General features: G+C 36.1%; 1 protein-coding gene across 5 annotated transcripts in view; it reads left to right on the top strand.

Moving 5' to 3' along the window:
- The window catches only part of magi3a (membrane associated guanylate kinase, WW and PDZ domain containing 3a), a 259,059-nt gene that overhangs the window by 1,798 nt on the left and 238,957 nt on the right, over window positions 1-18,304 (top strand).

The raw sequence follows: 18,304 nt of genomic DNA, 5'->3' as shown, positions 1-18,304 counted from the left end.
AGATAAGCGGTTTAATGATTATCCAAGCAGTGTTATCATCTTCATGAATATGCTAATTTGTAGTTTACAAATGTACATTGTGTAAAATGGAGCAGGACAACATTTCAGGTAAATAATGTTAGTTAAGCATATATCTCTGGGTTTTGAGGCAGCCTGTATAAACCTCATATTCTATTACCAGCATTTGCTTATAATTACATAGTTGGCATTTTGATTAAATGGGACTCTCAAGGAAAAAGTGGATTTTAACCGAAGCCATTCATCACAGTTACCACAACAGGAGGAAATTGAGACTATCCATCATGAGGAAGTTTTGGTACCACTATATGCATTTTTTGTTTGTTGGAAATCACAGTGATTTTATTAATCATTTTCCTGGTAGATGTTTTTACTTTTCATCGAGACTCCTACAGTTTATTTAAGCTGCCGAAGCCAGGTTACAAGTTTTTGCTTGTATGTGATTGTTAATCTTGTGTCTAAAGCAGAGAAATGATAAAGATCTGTAGAAGGCAGCTGAGACCTGAGCTTTCAGGACAGGTGAGGATCAGAGGACTTTAAATACAAACAGAATTGCCATGGTTACTAAACAGGTAACAGGAATCTAGTGTAACTTGGCGTTGTGGTGTAACACAATCCATTTGTGGATCAGATTACAGAAACATCCTAACTCTGAATTCTGTCTTATCTGATTTGTCTATCATATTTTATTTACAGTCCCATCTCAAATATGCACTTGTCAGATCTTAACTTAAAACTTAACTACAGGAGTTTTTGGGAAAACAATCTTCAGATCATACAAAGAGTTCAGAGTGAACGAAGAAAACTACTACCATGGAAGCTAGTAGGGCTGCACGATATTGGAAAAATCTGATATTGCGATATTTTATTTTGCTGTGATTTTATATTGCGATATGAATCCAGTTTTGGTAGATGAATTGAATAGCTTTATTTGGAATAAAATCAATGACTAAAAATAATCTTGTAGAGTAGTGAAACAAATAAATTAAAAGAATATATTAGAGAGCAAAGATAAAAGTGAAATAAGTAGTCAGATATTCAGGTACAGTATTACGATACAATATTATCATGATATTTCAGTCCCGATAATGAAAGATCATGATATCAGTGATATATCATAAGAAAACCATCCACAATATATCATGATAATTGTAAATGAAGAGAGAAAGTGCATCAAAAAGTTATAAGATGCATTTCTTTTATTACCAGCACATATATTTCATGTAAATTGCAACACTGATATATGTTATGATATATATATATATATATATATATATATATATATATATATATATATATATATATATATATATATATATATATATATATATATATATATATATATATATATAGTCGCCATTACAAGAAGTGCCACCTCATGCATATCCCTATTTTGTCCTGCCTGTATTATTGAATAATCAAATGTAATGTAAAATGTAAACACTGTAGATTTTTCATTGTTGATCAACAATACTAATCAAACTTCACATTGCAGATGCTGCGATGTGACAATTGCGAGTGCTCACTTTGCGATATCGATGCTGAAACGATATACAGTATTAGAAGCTAGTTTTATTTAAAACCAACAGAGAGTTTCAATCATAGTTCTGACTTTTATTTTTCATATTTTGAGGTTTATATCTCACAATTCAGCTATTTGTTTTCAGAATTGTGAGGGGAAAATTATTTTTTAATGTGAGAATTTTAAGAGAAAATAACATGATGACATGTTTTATGTTCTTAAAAAAATAGCGAGAATAATTGCAATGTGCAATATCAGAATTCTGAGAAAAGTCAAAATTATGACCAGAACTTTCAATTATGAGTTTATAACTTGCAACTGCAAGAAAAATAAGTCAGAATTGAGAGATTTAGTTTTTATTCTGTAGCTGAAACAAAAAAAGGAATATTGTGATGTTAACTTTGAATGCCAAGAAAGAAATCAAGATTTAAATTCAGAAATAAACTCACAATTGAGAGAAAAAAAACTGTCAGAAATCTGATTAGTATTTGCAGCCACAAAAATAAAAAGCTAAATCTAGAAAATGGTAAATGTACCCACATTTACAACTGCTCCATTTTTTTATAGAAATAATTGCAAGATGTAAACTGAAAATTGAATCTTCAACTTGGACAAATCAGAAGGAATAAATTGAGAAGAGGTTGAACTTGCATTTTTAACTTTTTTTTTTCTGTCAGAAATACTTTTACTGTCTCACCTCATTGTCTATTGGTGTGTAAAGGCTTGTTTTGTGACTTCACAGCATCACCAAAAGCTGATGCAGAAGCTATAGGTATCCATTCAGCTGGAAATTGTGTAAACTCTTTAAACATTTAGAGCTTTGAACTTGATGTAATCCTCTTTGCCTGCAGCACAGATGTCGTCTGACTTCCCGGCCTCCCCCCTTTTGCCCACTGTCCACCTCATTTAGCATGTTAGCCTGCCTGAAGGATCACCATTTGACTCTTTTATGCCATTATAATGCTCTTTTAGAGATGATTATAATTACAGGGCTTTATGTTGCTACAGGCACTCTCTGCGTCTGTTTATTTTGGGCTCGCAAATGAGGTAGAGTGGATAACTTAATAAGAAAATGTAGTTCTCTGCACACTTCCTAATCAACGCAAATTGGCATTAGTGAATGGGTTAGCATTAGATGTCTCTTACTGATTATTTTAACATAGTGTGAGTTTGTTAAAGCTGCCAAAGCCTGCAGCTTTGGACCAAATCCAGATCTAATTGATTCAATTAGTCTTTTAAATCCGTGGTGTGTTGTCTGGCTGGTGACTCAGCAAGAGGACTGGACATTTACAAGAATCCAAGCTTTTAGAATTCTTATGGGATTCTTCAGTATATCAGTTCATGTTTATGTCCACAAAACATGATATGGTGGATGCTGAAAGTGACACACAACAAGCTTAATTCATTTGTATGTGTGTAATAAGGATAGGTACCAACAAACAGTATTTTTTTGTATGTATTTGAGTCAACACCGGCGACACGGTGGCTCAGTGTTTAGCTCTGTTACAGGCTCAGCAAGAAGGTTGCTGGGTCAGTTGGCATTTCTGTGTGGAGTTTGCATGTTCTCTGTTTTTACTGTATGTGGGTTTCCTCTAGGTGCTCTGGTTTCCGCCACACAAGACATGCTCTATAGGTGGATTGAATAAACTAAATTTGTCGTAGTGAATGTGAGAGTGTATGGGTGTTTCTCACTACTGGGTTGCCGCTGAAAGGGCATACGCTGTGTAAAACATATACTGGATAAGTTGGCAGTTCATTTTTCTGTGCGACTTCTGATGAATAAAGGGAGTAAGCAGAAGGAAAATGAATGAATGAATCAATACCGGACTACCATTAAGCTTCAGGACACACAGTACTGTTAATGGTACTTGTGCTTGTTTGTTTCCAAAATACTTTGGTGTTAAAAGTGAACTAGAAGTTGTTGCTTAGCATTTGATGTCCCTGAATGGTGTCATCATGTGGCCGTAGTTTATTCAATGAATGTGTGATATCCTTGCCCATGTCTGGGTGTGTTTATGCGCAGACTGTCAGTCATGGCGGCTAGATTGACAACAGTTTAAAGTGCGTGCTCATGTAACAAAGCTAAGTGGCAACAGTTTAAACTGCAGAAGTCAGAAGCTCCTGGAGTCTCCTGCATTTTCATAGTTGCTGCCTAATGTCTGCAAATTAAATAATATATTGTGGAAAACACTGCAGCAAGAGAGAGATTGAGCTCCAGTGAAGAGGAAAGGGATCCACTAGAATATCACATAAACCTTAATGGGGACCTATTACAGCCCTTTTTTACTATATGTAAAATAATCTCTGATGTTTCTAGAGTGTGTAGGTAAAATTTAAAAATACCCCACAACATTTTTATAAATCTTTGAAACTTGTTTTGATCTGAATTGTGCCTTTTTGGTGACTGTCACTTTAAATTCAACTGAGATTGGTTGGTACTGTGCAAAAACTCTATTGGTGGATGGCTGCTCATTCAGTGCTGTCTATGCTAATGAGAGAGAGATCGTCACTAAAGGACGGTACTTTACCCCTCTGAGGACATGTAAAAAAAGTAGATTGTCAATCAGTGTTTTTGCAGAATGTTTTTATAAAGTGTGATTCTAAAACATAGAATTAATTATGGCTGGGCGATAAAAAAAAATCACAATATCTTGTTTCATATCATTCTATATCAATAATGTATATTTTTTAACTATACATTTAGGAATATTAGGATTTTTTTTTTATCTACCTCTTTATTTTAATTTATCAACATTACTAGGCGAATAGTTTTAACAGTCAAAAACAAAAATATCGGATTGGAGGGGGTGTTTGACAGTGCGCGCAACGTGTCTGAAAAGCTAGTAGGGATCCGGTGGTGAGGGGTGTGAAGGATGCACGACTTATTGAGGACCGGGAGGGAGAGGATTTCTGGAAGATTATCACTCGTTTGCGGGCATCCGGGAGTCTCTATGTATTTCCTGAGACTCCCGGAACTTCCGAGAGACTTGGGATGTCTGAATATCATGTTTAACAACTATAGTGACACACGATCCAGCGGTACATCCTTGATAAACTGTTCGATATGCACTGCTCACTGGAGCTCAGACGAGCGCATGACAGTGTGTGTAGTTGTGTGTGTGTGTGTGTGTGTGTGTGTGTGTGTGTGTGTGTGTGTGTGTGTGTGTGTGTGTGTGTGGGTGTGTGTGTGTGTGTGGTCACGTGACGTGCGTGCTGAACGGACGGAGGGCTGTTCAGAAATGCTAGGTAAAACACAGTGTGGATGTGGATCATTTTCGTTCTAAAATGCCATTTTAACACAAAGGCGTATTAGTGTAAACAAGGCATAAGTGTGGATTTTTCGCGAACGGGTTTGCGGCGGGGGCGGAGGATTGGCGATGCTGGCACAGCATCGTGTTGTCTATCGGCCATCGGCGATGGATGATGGCATTGTCTATCGGCCCAACCCTACTTCAGACCAAACTTTTTTTTATTATCAATATTTAATATAATATTCGTTCAATAAATACTGATACCGATTTTATCGCCCACCTCTACAATTAATCATTTTTTATCATTATAGGCTGGTTATATTAACACACTGTTGCCACAAAACTGTGTTTAAACCACAGATAGATGAAGTTTATTTTAAATTCCATTCATAGTGCAGTAAAGACAGAAGGCATCTAATTATAGAAAAAATAGCACCAGTAACAGTATAAGAACTTATATTGATAAGCGGTATTGGAATTAGTATATCTATAAAACAAAGGTTTAGCCATCCATAGTGTAATACAGGTGAAACTACCATTCATTCATTCATTTATTCATTCATTCATTCATTCAACAGAGGCCTGCACACACAGAGCCGACAGTCTTTTCACATATACCTGTACATGTAATGAATTAATTAGGTGTACAGCATTAAGTTGGATTTATTCATTGAACATACATGCATGTTGCATTATACAGCTTTGTTTCCTAGATTCCTCAATTCTTTTCACTTTATCTTAATTTTGAAAATCACCAACCCTGCTAATTTTATTTTACTTATAAAGAAAGATCTTACATTTTTCTGCCTTAGAGACCGAAAGCTTTTGTGCATATGTGTGTGTGTGTGTGCGCGGTTAAGTTTCTCTGTCCCTCAGTTTATGTTTAATTCATACCGTCTCAATCATTGATGAGACCACAGAAGAAGCCATCTCGAAGGGATCAGATGGTACCAGGAGACCATTTAGCCTTAAATTCGAGCTGCAAGGAACACTGACTGACTTACTCCACAGAGCTCATATGAAGCTCAAGGGCCTCCAGCCTGTGACGGGACTCACAGCTCCTAAAGAGCTCAGCAGAGGTGCCGCTGGCATTTATACCAATTTTACTACAATTAATTGTTTGCAAAGGTTTAAAATTGACTGGAATGGTGGAGCACAGTTAAAGCCACGGTCAAGTGTTACTCAAGACAGTGAGGAAACAATGGAAGGAAGCAGTGGAAGGAAGGAGAATGTGAATTTTTTTTTCCTTTGTCCAGGAGACAAAGTAAATGTTGAAGCTTCTAAAGTTAACTAGTGTAGCTGCATGCCATGTGTTGGTGAGTTTTCTTTGGTGAAGTTTCTCCCTATCAGCTGTATGCTTTCCTGCCCAGTGGTCTTCTGGCTCATATTTTCCGGTCTTATCGGTTCTTGGCCTCCCACATATTCACTGGAACCTGTCATGTCCTCCTCCGGTTTTCCTATTCCCCGCAACTTCTTTTGCCAACCTGCTCACATGCAATAGGGTATAAAAGTCAGAGACCACATAAAAAATACGCTTTCAGAAATTTATAAAGTCTTAAAAAACATCTTTTTGCAGTTTAATTATAGCATAGATGGGAGTGGAAGCTTCTAGTTGATCTATTGACTAAGCACATTTTGAGTATATTTATTATATTTACATTATAATGATGTGCTAAAATGTTTTTCCTTGAAATTTAGTTTTTTTTTATGTTTGATGTATACAACAACATTGTCAACTCCAAATCTCATTAAAATTGAATAAAAAAACTAAAAACTAAAAACTATTATTATGCATGCCAGGCTATTTGGCAGTGCCAGTTTATTAAGAATCATTGTGCGCATGGGCTCATACGACCCTGTTGTCCACCATTAATGCATGCCTTTAGACTAAGCATTTATTATGCATTTTCATGATGCCATTGTTTTCCCAAAAATCACATTTTTGTAGCTTATGAGGAGATACAACAGTATATTTTCAAAACATGTTTTTTTAAAAGCCTCCAAAATGCCATTAGCCCTGACAAATGCAAAAATAAGGCCAAAGAAACTCCACATCTTGGTATTGATAATTTTTCAGTACAGTCTAGTGACAATATTTTTTTTTAACACCTCACTGTGCTTACACTGGCACAAGCTGTTAGAAAATGTTGTGACATACTGTGAATGATAAATATTTAATATTCTTCACGTTTGTGTACACCAGCAGTGTTCAGTTAGGTCTATAAGGGCCAAGCTCATATAATTCCTTCACAGTTAAAATCCAGTTAATATGTTTATGAAGAAAAGAGCATAATAATCATTAACAAAAGCAAATTTAGGCCAAATAAGAGGTCTTTGAAAGTTTTCCACAGATTTTTTGATTTATTGAAGAAGTGTAATTTAGTACATTATGAATAGTAACAATATTCTTATATACAAAAATATTGTTAGGCATATTTAGAATAAGAATTGTTTAATAACTGACGATACAGTATGAAGGTAAATCCGTTGCGAAACTCGAGAGCTTGCAAATGTAAATGTGAGCACTTGTGATAATAATATTTGTATGTGTAGGTTGAAATGTACACTTACAGCTCTGATGTGAACAGCTGAAATCCTCGATTTGCACACACACACAACAACCCACACACTTGTGTTTTAAATTGGAAGTTGCAGATTAATAGTTGTGTATTTGTAAAATGTCATTCACAAATACAAAGTGACAGACACACGTGTGCACGGCAAATTTGATTGCATCTTTGCTCTACAACCACAGGTCGGCACTCACAACCTCTCAGATTGGTCAGTACAACTACAAATCTCCCGCGCTCTGACTTTTGCAACACATCTCCCGCGATCTCTGTAGCAGAACTCATCTGTGCACTCGCAGATGCAGAGGCGTGAGCAGCGCGGGGCGGGGGAGGGGCGGGGCAGGTGTAAAGCTGTTTGATTGGCTGAAGCCTGACCAATGAACAATGCCAGCAGCCAACAGGACTGAGGTGCAAAATAATAATTTCCCACGATTATTTCATTAGTTAGGGTTTATTTAAACTCTTTTCTGAAGAGATTCTTGTTAAAAATCATAAATTCTACTGTAATGTACATACCAGTAAAAGAGCAGCAAAGCCAGTTTATTGGCTACAGCCAGCCAATGAGATGGGGTGTTTCTGTTTGTCAGCACACAGGGCAGCTCACGTTGTTGGAGGCCTCGAGCAATCAGAGGGTAAGTTATGATTTTTTAATAATTATCTATGTTCAATACTGTTAGCTAAGCTAAGGACTGTGCTGGGTGCTTCTCTTGTTTGTTTCTTATATAAGAAAACAGTTATGAGTTATGTAGGAGTTGCTTTCTATCATGTTATATGGTTCTAAAGATACGATTCAACCCACATGAAATAAGAAGTTGTAATAGCATTTATAGTAAACAATATTACGTTTTTGAACCATACTAACTATAATAAACTGTATTATACTGTATATTTTGCAGTATCTACAACTTTGTTAATGAATGCAACAGCACACTGTAGTATTAACTAGCATGAACTTTAATGAATTGAAGTATACTTTATATGTAAAACCTAATACATTTTAAAGCAGTTTCATTTCTTTCTAATTTATACATCTACATGCATTACATCTGATTTAGGTCCACAACTTGCATCCTTCAACATGATATGTGTGTTCAAAGGAAGAGCAACTAGGTGAGGGAGACAGTGTCCATCGCTCGGCAGAGGGTCCACTTTGAGCATCTCATCTGCAGGGTTAAGCAACATAAGCTGAACAGTCATCATCTCTCTCTATTACAGCGAGCATCAACCAGCTTTACACAATGGCTTGCTTTCTGACCATTAGTATAGGCTTGAGCAAAGGATTAAAGAGGAGATAACATTTGATGGGTAATGATGAAGTTGGATTTACCACCTCCATCTCATTACGAACAAGGAAAAACCCTGAAATATTTCAATACAAGTAACTAGACATTTGCGCTACACTTATTTGGACTGTAAATTTTATTTGACAAATTACATTCCCTTACAGAACAGGTGTCAAACTCAGTTCCTGGAGGGCTGCAGCTTTGCAAAGTTTAGTTCTAACCCTAATTAAACACACCTGATCAAACTAATTGAGTCCTTCAGGTTTGTTTGAAACTTTCACTTAAGTGTTTTGAAGCAGGGTTGCAACTAAAAACGTGCAGGGTTACGGCCCTTCAGGAACTGAGTTTGACACCCCTGCCTTACAGTAAAGTGTAAAAATACTACATTAAACAATTATCAAAATAAAAGTTGTGTGTGGGTGAGTGTGTGTTTTGTTCAAATCTGTAGTCATCTTGGCAGGTAAAAAGAGAAAATAAATGGTCGGCTTCCTCTTGAATGATCTGAATTATTTTGAAGTGTTTGTAGATGAGCTTGATCATCATGTCATCTTTAGCATAAATAACATCCTTTTCAAGCTATGCAGCTTCTCTGAGTTCCTCATCGACTTGAAACATCCTGATCTCTCCTGTCACTCCATCCTTACAGGAAACTGAGAAATAAAGGTAGTAACTTTCATAATTAAAAAAGTGACATAAAGGACACACTGTACACAAACATGTAAACAGATAGATGGATAGATAGATATGATGCAGGTTATAATAACAAAAACCGGTATGATCTGTAAGAAACTGAAACGCCTAGTGTTATTTTTAATTGCTATTAATGTGTGCGTGTGTGTAAATATACTTCAATTCATTAAAGTTCATGCTAGTTAATACTACAGTGTGCTGTTGCATTCATTAACAAAGTTGTAGATACTGCAAAATATACAGTATAATACAGTTTATTATAGTTAGTATGGTTCAAAAACGTAATATTGTTTACTATAAATGCTATTACAACTTCTTATTTCATGTGGGTTGAATCGTATCTTTAGAACCATATAACATGATAGAAAGCAACTCCTACATAACTCATAACTGTTTTCTTATATAAGAAACAAACAAGAGAAGCACCCAGCACAGTCCTTAGCTTAGCTAACAGTATTGAACATATAGATAATTATTAAAAAATCTTAACTTACCCTCTGATTGCTGGAGGCCTCCAACAACGTGAGCTGCCCTGTGTGCTGACAAACAGAAACGCCCCATCTCATTGGCTGGCTGTAGCCAATAAACTGGCTTTGCTGCTCTTTTACTGGTATGTACATTACAGTAGAATTTATGATTTTTAACAAGAATCTCTTCAGAAAAGAGTTTAAATAAACCCTAACTAATGAAATAATCGTGGGAAATTATTATTTTGCACCTCAGTCATGTTGGCTGCTGGCATTGTTCATTGGTCAGGCTTCAGCCAATCAAACAGCTTTACACCTGCCCCGCCCCTCCCCCGCCCCGCGCTGCTCACGCCTCTGCATCTGCGAGTGCACAGATGAGTTCTGCTACAGAGATCGCGGGAGATGTGTTGCAAAAGTCAGAGCGCGGGAGATTTGTAGTTGTACTGACCAATCTGAGAGGTTGTGAGTGCCGACCTGTGGTTGTAGAGCAAAGATGCAATCAAATTTGCCGTGCACACGTGTGTCTGTCACTTTGTATTTGTGAATGACATTTTACAAATACACAACTATTAATCTGCAACTTCCAATTTAAAACACAAGTGTGTGGGTTGTTGTGTGTGTGTGTGCAAATCGAGGATTTCAGCTGTTCACATCAGAGCTGTAAGTGTACATTTCAACCTACACATACAAATATTATTATCACAAGTGCTCACATTTACATTTGCAAGCTCTCGAGTTTCGCAACGGATTTACCTTCATAATACAGCCTCAAAATTCATTTATTCATTAATTTTATTTTTGGCTTAGTCCCTTTATTAATCTTGGGTCGCCACAGCGGAATGAACGGCCAACTTATCCAACACGTTTTTACGCAGTGGATGCCTTTCCAGCTGCAACCCAACTCTGGGAAACATCCACAAACACTCATTCACATACACTCGGACAATTTAGCCTACTCAATTCACCTGTACCAGATGTCTTTGGACTGTGGGGGAAACCGAAGCACCTGGAGGAAACCCACGAGAACGCAGGGAGCAACAACCCAACGACCTTCTTGCTGTGAAGCAACAGCACTACTTCGCCCCAGCCTCAAAATAGTTAATCATAGTTCTTAATCTTAAAATGTTGCTGCTATGTTTGTTTTACTTGGTGTTTGGTCAAAAACCTAAGTCTGTATCATTAAATTAATTTTAATAATATTGTAAATGACAGCAAAATAAGAAGCATTCAATTCCGCTTCTGATGCACTTTGCTCCAAAACTGACAAAAAATGACAGCTGTAATCATAAATACTTTGTACAAAATGATTTTTTTTTTTACTTTAATGCATAATTTTCAGTGTTCGACATTTCTCATTCATCTGAAATTTAAATAATGTGCTAAATTGTCATTTAGTGCAATAGATGACACTATGGTATAAAAGAGAAGTCTTTTTTTATTGTCACAAAAATGATTTGAATTAGGGCTGCATGATTTTGAAATAAAAATGACATTGCGATATTTTAATTTTCTGCAATACATATTTTGATATCGAGTATAATTTCAGCAGATGATTTCAATGGTTCTTTTTGGAAAGAATATCTGTTTTGTAGGCTAGTACTTCTGCATAAAATATAATAAACCTATCACAAGCATTGATAAATACAGTAGCAAAGATACATATAAAATAATAAACTGTAAACTTATAATTTTCTGGGAATCTGTAAGTATTCAGGTACATAAACTAAAGTTAGCAACTGTAAAAAAACAGTGCATAGTCTATTAACCTTTCTTTAATTTACAAACTTTGAGTTCTTGTGCCCAAACTGCCTTGGAATGCTTGCACTGTCTCATATCCTAAAAATAAATGCAAATACATGCATTTTTGGTAAATTTGTGTTAAATTCAAAGTGTAACAATAAATTACATGTTTTTTTTTTTTCAACTGTGGCTCCTGGTCAACTATAATCCTGACTCCACATTGCAGATTCTGCAATCATGTGTCTACTGCAAATGCTCACATCAATGCTGAAATGATATATTGTGCAGCCCTAATTTGAATCATTAAAGTAGACGCTTGGCTTGAATTTGATCTTCTCTTTGTATATAAAACCACACTTGCACGTGCCATTTTAACGCAGACGCCAAAATAGCACATTCTATCTTTGACCCATGTCCAGCTCTGTTATTGTGGCGGTAAAATGGAACCATCATCATTATGTTTTGTAGTACAGATAAACTGTCAGGTAACTGGAGTAGAAATTTTGTACTTAAAATGATGTAGTTTGCAATTTGTGTGGAAAATATGTTGAAAAAAAAAGTTAAATCTATTAGAGGCCCCTTACTTTTGGTTCCAATTGTGTCTTGCAAATGTTATCATTAGATAAAAGCATAAACAAAGACATTTCTGTATTCAAAACAACTGTAGGCTAAGGGTCATCAGATCTGCAATGAATTCCATGATTTTTGCCTTAGAATAAAAAAGCAATGCTTCCATACATCCGGTCCAGATGAATTTTTTTCTTCCTTTTTTTCCTCAATCCTACATCTGTGAAATTGTGCTCAAAGGCATTGTCTGAGTGCGGCCTTGATTGACCGCAGTGGTGCAATTTCCACACTTTGTGCTAATGTGTGAGCGGAGGAAGGGTTGAGGGAGTATATCATAACTGACTCACAGGCTGACTTACATTAGTCCTGCTGTCATGATGCTGTTTTGAAGCAGCTATTGTTTTGATACTCCTACCGCGTTGCTGGACTGACATTTTCTAGTGTCGATCTCATTGTCTTTGCTTACTTAATCTCCTGACATCTTTCTGAGTCATGACAAATGATCAAATGTCTCATTTTATTAGACCATGCTAGAAATCCTTCCTCGCTTTCAGCATCTTTTGTGCACTCCATTTTCTTCAAGCGTGCGGTGTGAGGTAAACTTGTTTCATACTCTGCTGGTTGATTGCAGTGGTTTATGGAGTAGACAAGGGGTTATATCAGCTTTGCAGAACCGGGAAGTAAGCTATAATGTGGTTTCCTTTCAAATGTTCACAGCTTATGAGTGGTCTGTCACAAGCAGCTGCTGTGGTCATATAACTTCACTTGCGCGTTTGCTGCCGACATGCACCTATAAAAGCCAAACACACATCTGCTTTAGCATTCTGCTCAAGTCTGTTCATCTCTCCGAGGGCCTCGGGCTCATTGCTTAGTCACCAAACAACATTTCAGGCAGTTTTTTTAGAATGTAAACACCCTCAGTCTCTTTTCCAAAGTTTCTCACAATTGTATACTGAGAATTGCATTTTTTTTAAACGGAGGTAATCATCTCATTTGCCTGTCGCACAGATTTGACAGAAGCAGAATGCAATTTCTCTGCAATATGCATTTCAGCCTCGCTTCAAATCAGCCTTTTTTTATTAGTCGGGCTTGTGTAATTGAAAGCATGGTTTTTGCATGTTTCAACCTGCCTCAGAGATGAAAATAAAACAGCTTTTTCTGTTCAGCAGCACTGTTTATAGTCACACTGCACAATTTGTAAAAGTTGTTAATTTTTAGGGCAAGATTGGTTCATATGCCGAGACCTGATATGCTTCGTCGGGCATTAGATTCGTTTAAAATTCTAGTTATAAACTGCAGAAAGCCAAACTAAAAGGGGACGGTTCACTCAAAAATAGATACTCTGCCATCAATTATACTTAACTTGTTCCCACAAAGGAGTTGTTTTGCTCTGTTGAACACAAAAGAAGATATTTGAAAGAATATCTGAAATTGTTAATCATTGACATCCATAGTAGGAAAAACAAATACTATGAAAGTCAGTGGCATCCAGTATTTAACATTCTTCAGAATTTCTCTGTTCACTTTTGTATTTAAATAAATTTTTTTGAGTCAAATTGTACATTTTAATGTGAATGTTTGTCCAATTTAACAGATAAAGCATGTGAAAATCCGCCCAGGCTCATTTAAAATATGTGCCTCAGCCTACATTTTTGCAACATATAAAATATGTTGCTCTGGGTACATTTTGTTGCATGTTTCAAATGACAAATCCACTGAGGGGGCTGTCTACTTTTTTGCGACTACATTTTTGTACATTTAAAATGCACATTTCTCTATTTAGGCAAGGACCAGTATAAGTTTCTTATGATATGATAACCTTGGATAAAAATATCATGGTTTCACGGTTGTGGTAACTGCTCTAAAATAAGTTGTTTTTAAATGTCTGGGTGAAACCCCCCCCCCTCCCCTTATTTCCATTTAACACAAAATATATCATTTTAGGAAACATCTATAATATTTTGGAACAGCAAACATGTCAGGCTAAATAATTAAAATAACCATTGACATCTGCTCTCTTTATTAGTTTTAAACGCACAGATTCCTTTACAACACATTAAAAAACAATTCCGAAATTCGTACATATACTTTTAAAACCTTGACTTTTTTCCAAACCGCGGTAAACCTTGAAACCAGATATTGCTCCATGCCGACTTCTTATACATGTCCACAAGAAGACAGGACTTGTCATACAGTCCACTTAGTGGTGACTACTGACCTAAACCCTTCTTTAAACTCAACCAATAGTGTTTTCAAAGCAAATGTAAGAGGGAAAAGTACACTGCGACCACATAGTTTTACTTTTCTTTTATCTCTTGTGGAACTGCACTTCACCAGACTTAAACCTGAGCACTCTGCATCACAAATACTACACTGTACAAACTGAGCAAAGTGAAGACATCGGAATAGTTGTCCATATGGAGATAGACGGGCTAGGCTAACATTAGATTCCAAATTATAACCACCTAAAGTTTTTTTTTTTGTGCTATTTATTTTGAGTTATGCAAAGAACGGTATGACAATAATCGCTTATTTGTCAATAATATATCAATGTGAATATCATTAGTGTGAAAAGGAAGAAAAGTCATCATCATGCAGTCATACTGCCCGTAACGTTTGTTACCTGCAGTCAAACGTATGTTGAAGTACGCTTTCATGGGTTCACATAAAACATAGGCTGAAGCATGTACATTCAAAAAATGAAGTTTGTTCCAACTACTACTTTTTTAGGGTGTACTCACACTAGGTACAGTTGCCTTGAACCGTGCTGAAGTGGGATTGTCCTCTCCCCTCAAACCCGACAGCCTTCACTCACACTCCATTTTGCCTTCTAAGCCAGAGCGTGATTAAATTATGGATGATGCGACTGTTCAGTTTACCAAGAAGAGAAGTGCTCTCGCTCAGTACAGTGGAGATTGCTTTAGTTATAAGATTTTAGTCGTTTGGGATAAAGTGACACGCAGTTAAACATTTTACTGAACGGATGAGCCATTTTTGAAAAAAAGCCAGGGGTTTGCATCTTCAATAAACTTTGACTGTGCGTTCATTAAAAAGTAAGAATGATTCATAAATCCAAATGAAGCAGTCCCCTAAAAGTGACGTTGCGTCTTCAGTTTCGGGCTCAGGCACACTTTGCTCTCACAAGCGTACCATGCCAAAGCACAACTGAACCGCGCTCTGGCACACCTCTTCTAACTGGGCCAGGGTCAGCCAACTGAACTGAACCTGAGCCCATTTCAGAGCACTCACACTTATCAAACGAACTGGGAAATGCGCCTGGGCATGGTTCGGGTAGTATAGCATAAGTGCACCCTAAATTAGCTAAAACAACCATTCTTTTTGGGCACAATTTAACAGTGTTATGTTCAATCCATTAAAATTTGTAAAAACTATTAAGTTAACCTTTTATTTTAGACTTTTTTTACAGTGCATTTCCAATGAGGCAGTGTTGATGAAAATCTATGAAACAATACAGTTTTTATTTTCAAATTGGAAAACGCTATGACAGTTTTACGATTATAAATCAGGCTAAGGTAAGAAGACACACTTGAACACTGACTTGTGTACTTCATCAAATTGATTTTCCATCATTTTTAGCAGTAAAAAGTGTTACAGATTGCAGTTTGAATTTGAGCAGTAGCAGTTCAACAGAAATAATAACATGCATTTGAGTCTGCAAAGTTTCATTCTGTTTTACAGATTTAATCGCTCCCCACATCAGTCCGCTGAAGAAGTCTAACTGAAGCAGTTTTGCATCCGTACGCTTTCCCTAGAATGATTCCCTAATCTGCTCACACCCGCCCGCCGCTCATGCATGGGGGATGGGGAGATGGGGAAGAAGGGTGCAGGCGCAGCGGAGCCCAAGATAGAGCATCTGCTTGGAATATTAAAGCATATCTCAAAGCTCTCCTCCACAGAAACCGCCTCACGCTCTCAAGCCCTTTATCAGGAGTGCTGTCAGCACCAGTATGCCGAGCTCCTGTTGTTGCTCCTCCACTTGTCACTGCTTGTGATGTGCTGGAACATTCCTCCGTTCCAGCTCTGTTTATCTGTCTGTGGAGTCTTAATGACGAGCGCTGACATGGAAATGAGAGCGAGCCTGTGGGAGCGAATGCTGGAAATCTGGTTGAAATGTGGAGTGACATCAACTTGTCGCTCTCAGTTGTGTTGTCACAGCTGATACTGGCGAAAGTGGCTTTTAGAGATGTCATATTTTCTGTATATTTCTAAAGATAGGCTGTAGAATGAGAAAGTGTTTTTATTTAACGGCATCCGCAATTAACCCCAGCAGGCTTTTGCTCAATATCAGGGACGCTGTGTTGTTAAATAAGAGCCAGTCGTGCATTGCTGTTTGTACAGTTTAATTGGCTTGCATCAGAGGAGCCATGTTCCTGAAGGGTATTCCAGAAAGCAGGTTAAGTGACATACTTGAGTAAGTTTATGGTTTATGAGTTAAAGGATAACTTAAACCTTTACTTCTGAAAACAGAGATACTGTAACTTTCAGAGTCTTTATGGAACCAAAGCAGTTGGTTATGTTTCAGGGTTAGTTTACATCAGATATATACAATATATATATATATATATATATATATATATATATATATATATATATATATATATATATATATATATATATATATATATATTTATATATATATTTGTATGTGTGTTTTTAATGTACTGTATCGTGTAATTTCTCAATAAATTGCTACAATAATAAAAATAAATAAATAAAATAAATAAATAAATAAATAATAATAATAATAATTATTATTATTATTAAATTACTGTTATTTTATTTAGATATATCTTGCATTGTGGATCAAAATTATAATAGTTTTGGATTTTATATTCATTTTTTTAATATCATTTTGACTTTTTAGTTTTCAAATTCAGTTCTTTTCAATTCACTTTAATTCGCTTCAATTCACTTTAAGAGGTAGGTTTACTAGTTTTTAATAGTGTCTATATTTTGAAATTGCTTGGTTTTAGTTTAGATTTGATTAGTTTTAGTGTTATTTATTTTTTATTTTTTTGTAAATAAGGATATTTGATGGTTTTTTTTTTTTTTTAAACGTGTTCAGAGGACACATGATTACTAGTCTACCCATCCTCAAATTCAAATAAAACAGTCCACAAGATAGCAGGCCTAAGTACCACATAATATGTGTGCAAGGCTGCTTTTGAGGTTTGATACACTGTAGTGATGGAAAGTTTAAATTTGTTATGGCTGTTTTGGGACAATCCAGCCATGTTAGGACTCAGCTTACCAAAAATACAGTTGAAATCAGTATTATTAGCCCCCATGAATTATTAGCCCCCTGTTTTTTTCCCCCCAATTTCTGTTTAATGGGGAGAAGGTTTTTACAACACATTTCTAAACATATTAGTTTTAATAACTCATTACTAATAACTGATTTAGTTCATCTTTGCCATGATGAAAGTAAATAAAAATATTTAAGATATTTAAGACACTTCTATAAAGATTAAAGTGACATTTAAAGGCTTAACTAGGTTAATTAGAATAACTAGGCAGGATAGGGTAATTAGGCAAGTTATTGTAGTTTGTTCTGTAGACTATCGAAAAAATATAGCTCAATGGGGCTAATAATATTAACCTTTAAATGTTTTTAAAAAAATTTAAATCTGCTTTTATTCTTTCCGAAATAAAACAAATAAATCTTTCTCCAGAATAAAAAAATATCATCAGACACACTGTAAAAACCCCGCTCTGTTAAACATCATTTGGGAAAATTTTAAAAAAGAAAATAAAATTGAAATGGGGCTAATCATTCAGATTTCAACTGTATGTAGTCAGCAATCATAATTTCATTTAGTTAAAACATCACCACGATCAGAAAAGTTTCTTAGAATTAAGTTTTGCAACCCAACTGAAGCATGATTCACTTATTTAAATTCCATTACAACTTTCTGTTATGAAATAAACGTATGTTTCGCCAGATACTCTCATTTAAGCCCTCAGTTTATCCAGGCTACAGTTGTTCAAGTTTGCTTAAGTCACAGCAGGCTGTCTTACTTTTTGTGTTCAGTTCACTAATACAAAAATAAAACTCATTATTAGGCACGTTTTTTGCTGTCATCATGCTGCTGTCATGTCCACTCGTTGTTTTTGTCAAGGGAGCAATAGCGAAGATGACTGGAGGAGGACTGGTTTGATCTGGCCAATGACATCA

This window comes from Danio rerio, chromosome 23 (assembly GCF_049306965.1).
Source record: "Danio rerio strain Tuebingen ecotype United States chromosome 23, GRCz12tu, whole genome shotgun sequence".
NCBI classification, from domain to species: domain Eukaryota; kingdom Metazoa; phylum Chordata; class Actinopteri; order Cypriniformes; family Danionidae; genus Danio; species Danio rerio.
The sequence above is the reverse complement of the archived record's forward strand: the minus strand, read 5'-3'. Positions and strand labels throughout refer to the sequence as shown.